Raw genomic sequence first — 11,939 nt, forward strand, 5'->3', positions numbered from 1 at the left:
ATGGTCTCAACCTCTTGACCTCGTGATCCACCCGCCTTGGCCTCCCAAAGTGCTGGGATTACAGGCTTGAGCAACCGCGCCTGGCCAGAATTTTTTTTTTTAATCGCATAGTCACAAATTTTCTCATATTTTATGCTCTGTTTCCCTTTTAAAACTAACCCAAGTCACCTTTTGAATGATTTGCTGCTTAGTGATTTCTTCTGCCAGATACCTAAATCATGTCTCTCAAGTTCAAAGTCCCACAGATCTCTAGGACAGGGGCAAAATGCTTCCAGTCTCTTTCCTAAAACACAACAAGAGTCGCCTTTGCGCCAGTTCCCAACAAGTTCCTCATCTCTATTTGAGACCACTTCAGCTTGGACCTTATCGTTCATATTATTATCAGCATTTTTGTCAAAGCTATTCAACAAGTCTCTAAGGAGTTCGAAGCTGTCCCACTCTTCCTGTCCTCTTCTGAGCCCTCCAATCTGTTCCAACCTGTGCCTGTTGTTACCCAGTTCCAAAGTTGCTTCCACATTTTCAGATAGCCCTTCAGCAATGCCCACTCTACTGGTACCAATTTACTGTATTAGTCCATTATCACGCTGCTGATAAAGACATACTGGAGACTGGGAAGAAAAAGAAGTTTAATTGACTTATAGTTCCCCATGGCTAGGGAGGGCTCAGGATCATGGCAGGAGGCAAAACACACTTCTTACCTGGTGGTGGCAAGAGAAAATGAGGAAGAAGCATAAGTGGAAACCCTTGATAAACCTGTCAGATTTCATGAGACTTATTGACTATCATTAGAATAGCATGGGAAAGACTGGAGCCCATGATTCAATTACCTCCCCCTGCGTCCCTCCCACAACAGGTGGGACTTCTGGAAGATACAATTCAAGTTGAGATTTGGGTGGGGACACAGCAAAACCGTATCACCCACATTGTCCATATTGAGAGAGAATGATGTCAACATAGACAGAGATGAGAGATAATGAATAAGAAAGTTGTAAAGATGCCATTTGAGCCTCTGGATTCAGCAGTGATAGAACTTATTATTTACCTCAGCTAATAAATTTCTCCTCTGCCTCCCGTTGTATCCTTATCTCTATTTTTTTTTTCTGTTGTTGATTTTTTCTCAAACTTGCTTCGAAAGGGCTTCCATTACTTGTAACTGAAAGAGTTCTAACTCAAACAGGTATCCTCCCTTCGATTTGGTGACCTGAGTTTTGGAAGGAACCACTGGCTTTTGTATACCAAACAAGTCTGGATTCTTTTTCTAAAGAACCTCTTGACTTAAGAGGCATTGCCTTATGCAGGCCTTTTCCCTCTATTTCTGGGCATTTTCTGTCCTTGTTGGCTAAAAATTTGTTTCATTCTTACCAGTAAGGAAGTGAGATCAGACATAATTTTTTACAGGCACTAAATATTTTATTTTGGAAGCATTTTTAATGACATAGGAAAATACTTGTAATATATGACCTCAATTATTTTTAAGTACATAATAGCTAATCATAGAAAAATACTGGAAGGAAATCTATCATAATATTAATAGTGGCTATATCTGAGCAATAAGATTATGGGCGATTTATAATTGCGTTCTCTAATTTTGTAAATGGACACAATTATTTTGTGATTAGAAAATAATGAGTTATTAAAATAAATATGTGAATTGTGGTTTATTCATCTAAAAGGCAATTTTGTAGTCATTGTAAAGAGTACTTTGAAGACATTTTTGGTGACATTGAAAAATACTTATAATGGAACAATTAGAAAGGTAGTCAAAACTATATATAACACCGGTTACAGATGTGGAAAGCAATGTATAGGAAATGACTAGAGAAATTGCTTCAAAATATTAATAAAGGTTATCTCTGGGTTGTGAGATCATGGTCAATATTTGTTTTCTTTTTTATTTACTTTTATTTTCTTTTTTAAACAAGGTCTTGCTCTGTTGTCCAGGTTGGCATGCAGTGGTGCAGTGGTTGAAGCTCACTGCAGCCTCAACTTTCCAGGCTCAATCAATCCTCCTACCTCTTCCTACCAGCTTCCCAAGTAGCTGGGAATACAAGTGCATGGCATCATGCCCAGCTAATTTTTGTTGTTGTTGTATTTTTTGTAGAGATGATGTTTTGTCATGTTACCCAGGTTGGTCTTGAACTCCTGGGCTCAAGTGATTCACCTGACTTGGCTTCCCAAAGTGCTGGGATTACAGGTGTGAGCCACTATGCCAAGCCTTTTTTCTTTATATGTGTTTGTGTTTTACAATTTTCAGATTCAGAATTCTTCCTTCATAATACTTGTATTAGTCAGAGTTCTCTAAAAAACAACCAATAGGATACACATATATGCACAAATTAACTAGTTAATTAATTATAGAAATTAACTTATGCAATTATGAAGGCTGACAAGTCCCATGATCTACTGTCTGCAAGCTGCAGGCCCAGGAAGACTGGTGGTTTAGTTCTAGTCCAAGCCTAAAGATCTGAGAACCAGAGGAGTCAGTGGTGTAAGTCCTGAACGTAAGTCTGAAGGCTTGAGAACCAGGTCTGTCAGTATCTGAGGGTCCAGGAGAAGACGGATGTTCCAGTTCTGGAAGAGAGAGGAAATTTGCTCTTCCTTCACCTTTTTGCTGTATTCTGGTCTTCAGCAGAATGGATTCTGCCCACCTGCTTTGGTGAGAACAATCTTCTTTACACAGACCACTGATTCAAATGCTATTCTCACAGACCCTTCCAGAAATAATGTTTTACTAGCTATGTGGGTATCCCTTAGCCTAGTCAAGGTGGTTAATGATTACAATAATAAAACTGTAAAATGTTACTGTGGGTGGGAATGAGTTTGAGAAGGTAATTTTTCCTCCCTGCTACCCTTTTGATATAGGATTTGGACACCTTTCTTCTTCTCCCTGGGTCAGGAGCTGAAATCCCCTCTGTCTTTAGGGATTTCAGGAATCCCCTATAGGAATAGGGATTGTTTTTTCCCTGGGTAGAGACTGAGACATTTTAAAATTTAACCAGGAATGACTGTCTTCTCAAACTCAAGTTGCCCTTGCTTTATCTCCCAATTTAGTTAAACACACACACACACACACACACACACACACACTTATTTATAAATAATAATACAAATTAAAATAATTAATCATGAAAAATTCAATAATTTCTCAGAAAGGGAAAAGCTAAATTTGAGAATGTAGCAAAAGAAAAGATATATGATGATTTGAATGCAAACCATATGTCTTGAACTATAATAAGTACTTTACGTACATGAGAACATGTACACATCTTTACAAAATCCCTATGAAATAGGTTAAATTATTCTCCTAATTTATATATCAGCAAAATTGGGTCAGAGAAAAATAAAATAACTTTCCCAACTTCATACAACCAATAAGTCATAGGAAGGGAATTTGAATTAAGGCACTCTTACTCAAGTGCCTATGCTGTTAGTCAATATGTATGTGACAAACTGTGATAATATGCACAATGCATTATTAATAACTCCAATGCCTTCTTAGTTGAGAATTGGTGAAACCCTTGCAAAAGGTGGCTAAGGGCAAAGTTTCAGTTCCTTTTCTCATTAATTATCTGATTCTGCACCATTTCTTGGTGCTCATCTTTGTAACATTCCTAGGTGATGCACAATAGAATGAAGCCTTCTTTGGATCACAGATTTTAAAGTAATTATAGAAAAAGCTGAACTTATCTATAATTGATTGGAGCTCAGACTTTAAATATATAGTATTCAGCAATGTGTGGTTTTAGATATTTCTGCTTCTACGAGCTACTGTACAGATCTATGTAGAAAAAAAGACGAGGAAATTTTTGCCTAATATTCTTGCTGTAAAGCTCTGGATAAATTTTCCTATTTCTTTTCACTTTGTTCTGTGTGGCTAGGGTGTGAAGCAGTTTAAAGATCTTCTCAGTTTTGGTTAGTTAGGAAGCAACATAGTGTTTAAGACTATCTGAAAAAGTTATCTCCATTTTGCCAAAATTATTGCCACCAGTGTAGTACTACTTATTGAGGCCTCTGACTGGAACCACCGGAGTTTTACCCCTAACCATTTCATATTAGTATGAGGGGGCAAACCCATCCCAAGAATCAGAGAGGGGCAGTAGACCCAGAGCAGGGGCCAGAGAAGGAGCTAATAGAGAGGCAGGAGGAGAACCCAGGGTTTCTTCAGTTTCATTGGAGATAAGAGAACAGAAACTTTTGAGAGGATGAAGTATTCAGTGGTGCTAAATGCTGAAGACAGGTAAAGTGGCTACAAATGAAGGAAAGAAGGTTGGATTTGATGATTTACTAGGTCACTTCTGGGGCAGATTCAGAAGAGAGGGCAGGAGTGGAATTCAGGTTGCAATATGGTAAGGAATGATTGAGAAGTGAGTCTGAACAAACTCTTTTTATTTGTCTAAAAAAAGCAGGTGGAAACTTTAGGTATGCAATAGGGCTGAGGGGAAGTGTGTGCATGCACCTATGCATGTGTAGATGTGTTTATGGAGAAAATGAGAAAGCTGCATAGTCTTAACAGTTGAACACGAGGCAACACATCAAGAGAAAAAAGAGGACAATTTACTCTGTACCAGTCACAGTGCTAGGGCCTCACATTATTTGTTTCATTTAATGCTTATGGCAACCTTGTGAACCTTGTGAGAGAAGTGAGGCTCAGAGAAGGTAAGCAATTTGCCTGAGAGCACACAACTATTGTTGTGACTGATTAAACTGACAGCTTAAAGATCTATAAGCTGTATGCATGGAGAAAAGGAGTTTAATACAGAAACATCCTAGAGATAGGTGGTTAGAGTTGGAATAAAAAATATGGGTTCTTGAGACAGAGGCAAAGGAAGGTGGAATTAGAAAATGCTGTAAAGGGATTAGAACTTAATTTCATTTTATTTCCTAGATGAAAGTACAGTAGACTAGGCAGATGGCATAGATGGCCAGCTAGGTTCCTATGAGATGTTGATGATTCCATTGATCCCACAGTAACAGAAGCACATACTCCTCTTTTTTAAATTCCCTTATTGTGTCTGGTTTTGACCATTTCCCTAAATACTTCATAGAATGATTTGCAAATTGTAATACAATGCCCTTTCATGACTGTGAACTTGCACGCTGTGTTAGTTCATTTTCATGCTGCTGCTGAAGACATACCCGAAACTGGAGACAAGAGGTTTAATTGAACTTACAGTTCCACATGGCTGGGGAGGCATCAGAATCAGGACAGGAGATGAAAGGTACTTCTTACATGACAGTGGCAAGAGAAAAATCAGGAGGAAGCAAACGCAGAAACATCTGATAAGCCCATCAGATCTTGTGAGACTTATTGACTATCATGAGAATAGCACAGGAAAGACAGGTCCCATGATTTAGTTACCTTCCCCTGGATCCCTCCCACAATATGTGGAGTTCTGGGAGATACAATTCAAGTTGAGATTTGGACACAGACAAATCATATCATTCCATCCCTGGCTTCTCTAAATCTCATGTCCTCACATTTCAAAACCAATCATGCCTTCCCAAAAATCCTCCAACGTCTTAACTCATTTCAGCATTAACCCAAAAGTCCACAGTCCAAAGTCTCATCTGAGACAAGGCAAGTCCCTTCCACCTATGAGCCTGTAAAATCAAAAGCAAGCTAGTTACCTCCTAGATACAATGTGGGTACAGGTATTGGGTAAATACAGCCATTCCAAATGGGAGAAATTGGGCAAAACAAAGGGTTACAGGGTCCATGCAAGTCCAAAATCCAGCAGGGCAGTCAAATTTTAAAGCTCCAAAATGATCTCCTTTGACTCCAAGTCTGATGCAAGAATTGGGTGCCCATGATCTTCGGCAGTTCCACCTCCGTGGCTATGTAGCGTACAGCCTCCCTCCTGGCTGCTTTCATGGGCTGCTATTGAGTGTCTGCAGCTTTTCTAGGCACATGGTGCAAGCCGTCAGTGGATCTGATCATCCTGGGGGTCTAGAGGATGGTGGCTCTCTTCTCACAGCTCCAATAGGCAGTACCCCAGTAGGGACTCTGGGCGGGGGCTCCGACCCCATTTCCCATCTGCACTGCCCTAGCAGAGGTTCTCTATGAGGGCCCTGCCCCTGGAGAAAACTTTCACCTGGGTATCCAGGCATTTACATACATCTTCTGAAATCTAGGTGGAGGTTCTCAAACCTCAGTTCTTGAAGTCAAGAACTTCTGTGCACTAGCAGGCTCAACACCATGTAGAAGCTGCCAAAGCCTGGGGCTTCCACCCTTTGAAGCCACAGCCTGAGCTCTAGATTGGCCCCTTTCAGCTATGACTGGAGTGTCTGAGACACAGGGCATCAAGTTCCTAGGCTGCACACAGCAGAGGGATCCTGGGCCTATCCTATGAAACCACTTTTTCCTCCTGGGCCTCACAGCCTGTGATGGAAAGGGCTGCCGTGAAGGTCTCTAACGTGGCTTGAGACATTTTCCCTATGGTTTTGGAGATTAACATTAGACTCCTTGCTACTTATGCAAATTTCTGCAGCTGGCTTGAATTTCTCCTGAAAAAATAGGTTTTACTTTTCTACTGCATAGTCAGGCTGCAAATTTTCTGAAATTTTATGCTCTGTTTCCCTTTTAAAACAGAATACTTTTAACAGCCCTCAAGTCATGTTTTGAATGCTTTGCTACTTAGAAATTTCTTCTACCAGATACCCTAAATATCTCTCTCAAGTTCAAAGGTCCACAAATCTCTAGGGTAGGGGCAAAATGTCACCAATCTCTTTCCTAAAACATAACAAGAGTCACCTTTGCTTCAGCTCCCAGAAAGTTTCTCATCTCCACCTGAAAACACTTCAGCCTGGACCTTATTGCTAATATCTCTATCAGCATTTTGATCAAAGCTGTTCAACAAGTTTCTAAGGAGTTCCAAACTTTCCCCCACCATCTTATCTTATTCTGAGCCCTTCAAACTGTTCCAACCTCTGCCTGTTACCCAATTCCAAAGTTGCTTCCACATTTTTGGGTATCTTTTCAGCAACATCGCACTCTACTGATACCAATTTACTGTATTAGTTCATTTTCACACTGCTGAAAAAGACATACCTGAAACTGGGAACAAAAAGAGGTTTAATTGAGCTTACAGTTCCACATGGCTAGGGAGGCCTCAGAATCATGGTGGGAAGTGAAAGACACTTCTTTCATGGCAGTGGCAAGAGAAAGGTCAGAAAGAAGCAAAAGTGGAAACCCCTGATAAACTCATCAGATCTCGTGATATTTATTCACTATCATGACAACAGCGCTTGAAAGACAAGACCCCATGATTCAATTCCCACCACCTGGGTCCCTTCCACAATATGTGGGAATTCTGGGAGATACAATTCAAGTTGAGATTTGGGTGGGGACACATCCAAACCAAATCACATGCATTGTTCCTTTTTCCTGGAATTCCTTTCTTCATTTATTTATGAGTATGGAGATGAATTTTTAATCAATTAGCAAACCAAGTGAAATAATGAGATTGAATAAATCTCACCCCAGCATTTGATCTCATTTTTTCATCTAGTAAGTTGTTAGATAATATTGACTGGGGGCTCTGAAACAGAAGAATTTTAAGAGAAAGAGTCCTAAAAGGTGAGCAACAAATTACAACTGGCTTCTGTATCACCTAAGCCATTCCAGTTGTAATTCGTGACCTACTTTGTCTTACATTCTGTTGCCATAGTGCCTGGGTTAAATGTGTAACGAAAGAAAATTGATTTCCACTGTAAATCTTAATTTTTATTGTGCCCTGTAGTGCTGCTTGAATGATACATGTGTGATAAGTCTCACATTTAGAAGACTCCGGGGGGAGTTTTGAGATTTAAAGTATTATGGCCTCTATCAATGGTTATTAAAATAATATATTTTCTGTAGATGTGTATCATTTTCTTAAATAAATGACTTTATGAATATCCTTAGGCACAAAGGGAACAGTTTTTTCTGATTGCTTCAGAAGCAACCTCCAATTTACATTGGTCATATCAGTGTTTCCTAAAAAGGAAAACAATATCTATTTTGGAAAGAATAAGCTTCAAACTCAAAGACAAATGCTTGTTCCCCAAGTGTTTTAATGTCTCATTGAGTTTAAAAATCAATTCCACAGCAAAGTGTACATTTAGAATTCTTGAAACCTTATCTTTATTAAAAAAAAATCCCAGCTGGCAAATATCTCCTGTCAACAGTAGCCTATGTGCTGGGGAAATGAGTGGATGGGGGAAGAGGCCTAGCCAACAATAAGGACCAACTTCCAGCATTCTCTGCAAAAGACCAGTTTCTTCTGAAATGGTAAGATTTTCTCTTTTTTATATTTTTGCATTTAAGTCTGTCTCCTTAAACCTGGGAGTTTATGGGGTAGATTAAACCCCAAAATATTTGCTGTTGATTCTGGTTTTCTTTCTGTTTAATCTATTTGTTTGAGTGCTTTTGGAAAGATGAGCTTTCCAGTTGTATTGACCCCCATCACTATCTCATGTCCTATGCCTGGCACAATTCACTCACTGAAGTTATTTACTTGAATCTTATAGAGATTTTGATCTTGTTATCTTTGCCTTAAACATTTTGGGGTGGAGTGATATATAAATTAACAAATAATGTTGAGTACAGTTATTCTTCTAGATGTTCATTTATATATAGAAGTTGTTTATATTATTTATTTTAATAGATTCCAGATCTGTTTTGTTTTCATTTTTTGAATGAGTATTTTAGCTTTATAGAAGGTAATGGGGATTTCTTTCAGGTCTACAGAGAGAATTAAGGAAGCCCTAAGGCCCTTTGAGCATCTCTCTAATTTTCCCTTTCCTAATTTATGGCTGCTGGTGAGTTGTGACTTGTGCTTTTCACCTCTTCTCAGTTTGCTTCCCTTGTTCTGTATATGTCTATTAATTGTTTCGTTTGTTTGTTTTTCCTGAGGTTTCATTTTCAAACTCACTGAGACAGAGAATCAGGTACGGAGAGCCAAGGCCTGCCCACCAAAGCTTGTCTATGATCCTGTCTGTCCAAAAATGCACTAGGGAGAGCCGCGATATGACAGGACTGTGCTTGATAATTAGTGCATAAGAAACTGCTTTTGCCTGTTTGCTCAAAATAGGGTTGTGAGCAGGCATTCAGAATCAGAGAGTCCACTGTATGGAGGAGACCAGAATTCATTTGTGGTTAAGAGCATACATCCTAGAATCATATTGCTTGGGTTCATAACTCGACTCCACCATTTACTGGCTGTGGAATCTAAATGAGTTATTTCAGTAATCTGAGTCTCAGTTTCTTCATCTGACAAATTGGTATCACAAAAACATATACCTCCTAGAGTTGCTGTAGGGATGAATCAGACAATATATGTGAAAGATCTAGCATAGAGGTGGACATATAACAAGGACTCGATTCATGTTGGTTATTATAACCAAAATAATCATGATTATTATTTGGATACTTTCACAGGTTTTGCACAGTACTTTTTGTGTAGTAACTTCTCAAAAAATATTTGCTGAATGAGTACATGAACTAATGAATTAGTCAATATCAGTGCCTGATATTGTAGTTTGGCTGAGTAAATCATTTCTCAGGTGATACTTTAAAACATTATACCTAAGGACTAATATAAAGTGTTCCATTTCTATTAAAATTATTCCCATCAAAAGATTTACATTCAAGTAACCTTTAAAAAGAGGTGTGTTTTTTTCCCTCCCCACAGTAGCCCTGGATGATCCATTTGTTACTCTTTATAAGATCCCGATGAAAAGCTAGCAATGGCTTTCTATATTGGCTAGGCAACTTTGAGTGTCTGGCACAGAAAAATATAGCATGCCAGATTTTCTTTCACAAAGTAATTAGTAATGGATGAGAGTAATCTCTTAGCCATATACCTGACAGCAATAAACATTATTGCTTGAGTTTTTCCTCTAATCTGAAAAGAATAAAGTGATATAATAGAAATGTTAAGCCTGAAATTCATAGATTAGACTTAGACTGGTATGGAATGAAGTCCATCTGGTTCCTTCAGAGTGAAACTATGTGGAAATGGGCAAAATATATTGAGATCTTTGCTTGGGTAGAATTTATTACCTACCCTTCCTTCTGTGTTTCAGGACAATGCGTACCCTACTTGTCCAGTGGGACACGGCTATACATACCACATACAAGTGACCTGTAGGTCTTGCTGCTTGCTGTTCAAAGGCAACTAGGTAGTTTTGGTATAAAAAAACACTGCTTCAGTACTCCAAGTGTGCTACCTTTATAAATGTAATTGTTGGCATTACCAAAAACGTTCTGTCATAAGTATCATTTCCTATCTTTACCCCTATGAAAATAATTTAAAATTCCTATTTTAGTTTATCTTCCATTTACAGTTTTCTTTAGCTTTACAAAATGTATTATTTTTTTCTGCTACCTCTTTTTAGTTATATCAATTATAATATTTTTATCTATCCGCTTAACATTTCAAACTTTTATCTTTCCTGTTTTCATTGTTAAAATATTTTTCTCAGGCAAAATTATTTTTAATCTCATCATTATTTTTTCTTCTTTTCTTTTAAAAGAAAAATGATTTTTGTCTCTTTGGATCTTTTAGTTTTCTGATTTTTATCTTTTAACTTCTTTTTATATCCTTGGTTTGTTTTTAAATAGACAGAAGAAAATCTAGTTATAGAGACAGATCCAAAAAGTTTTATTTATGAATTGGTAGCAGATGGAGAAGGAAAAAAAATTAATGTTAAATCCAGCATTTTAACCAGAGCAAATAGGTGAAAAAGAATGCAATTTACTGAGATAAGAAAAACTATGAGATAAGTATGTTGTAAGAGAAAATAAGAATTTCTTTTTCTATCTCTATCATGAAATAAAATAAAGAATACTTTTAACATACAAGACATAAACCCAGATATTTTTAAATGAATACATTTGATTTTCTGAAAAATTCACCAGATGGTCTTCTTTTTCATTTTGTGGTGAATTAGTGAAAACTTCTGGCATTAGGGAATACTTGCAGTAGATAATGGAAGGATTTATATTTCAGGAAAACTTCCTCTGGTAACTGTATAGAGAATAGATTGGAAAAGATTGAAGACAAAGCTCAATTAAGACTAGTAATAGGAAGCTGTGGAGGTCAATTACAATTTGGATACTGCGAGGAAGAAAGATACCTATGAAACTGTTGATAAAGAGGCTGGAGGTTGAGGAAATTGTGCCTAATGCACTGGAGTTTTCTCAGTAATGAAAAGCAGCATTTGCTGAGAGCAGTGTGGTTGAATTTTTTTTTTTTTAAGAAAAAGTGATAATTTGTTGAGTTAAAAATGTCATCTAGCTGTTTTATTAGGCATACTTAATCTTTCTGAGCTTCAGAGAAGGAGTCCTGCCTAGCCAACCTGTTCTTAGTATTATGTTTATTTAGCATAACTTTGGAAGCCACATAACTCTATAGGGTTTAGTTGAAATAAAATAGTAACTTGCAAATGTACCAGACATATATTAAATATTGCCTTCATCAATGAGATCATGAGTTTCTTAAAAGCAAGTGTACCATTTTCTTTTTCCTACAGAGGTGGCCTATTGTTTAGTGAAAAGAACCCACAGCTTAGAGACCCACACCACAGATCTACCACCCTCAGGCTCTTCATCTGCAATGGCGGTAATGATGTGCATGTCATAAGATTCTTCAAGGTATTTAATGAAATAAAGTATGTGTAAAGGAGAAGGGATTTTACATGAGTTAGCTACATACCTTTCTCTTCTTTTTCCTTCAATGCATCCAGTTCTGGGTATGTACAGAGGGCACTAATGGCGTTGGGCCAGAAGTCCTTTTAATTTTGGAATGCTGAAGAACTCAGAACTCATGAGTCTGTCAGCGGCTAAGTTCACGATTAAGAAAGTTTTGTTAATTTTTTTTTTTTTTTTTTTAAGCACCCGCTAAACTACAAATCCCTTCTCACTCCTCCAGGAGGACGGGTCACGAGGCTGTCCAGGA

The sequence above is a fragment of the Callithrix jacchus genome, chromosome 17 (assembly GCF_049354715.1).
Source record: "Callithrix jacchus isolate 240 chromosome 17, calJac240_pri, whole genome shotgun sequence".
Taxonomy (NCBI): domain Eukaryota; kingdom Metazoa; phylum Chordata; class Mammalia; order Primates; family Cebidae; genus Callithrix; species Callithrix jacchus.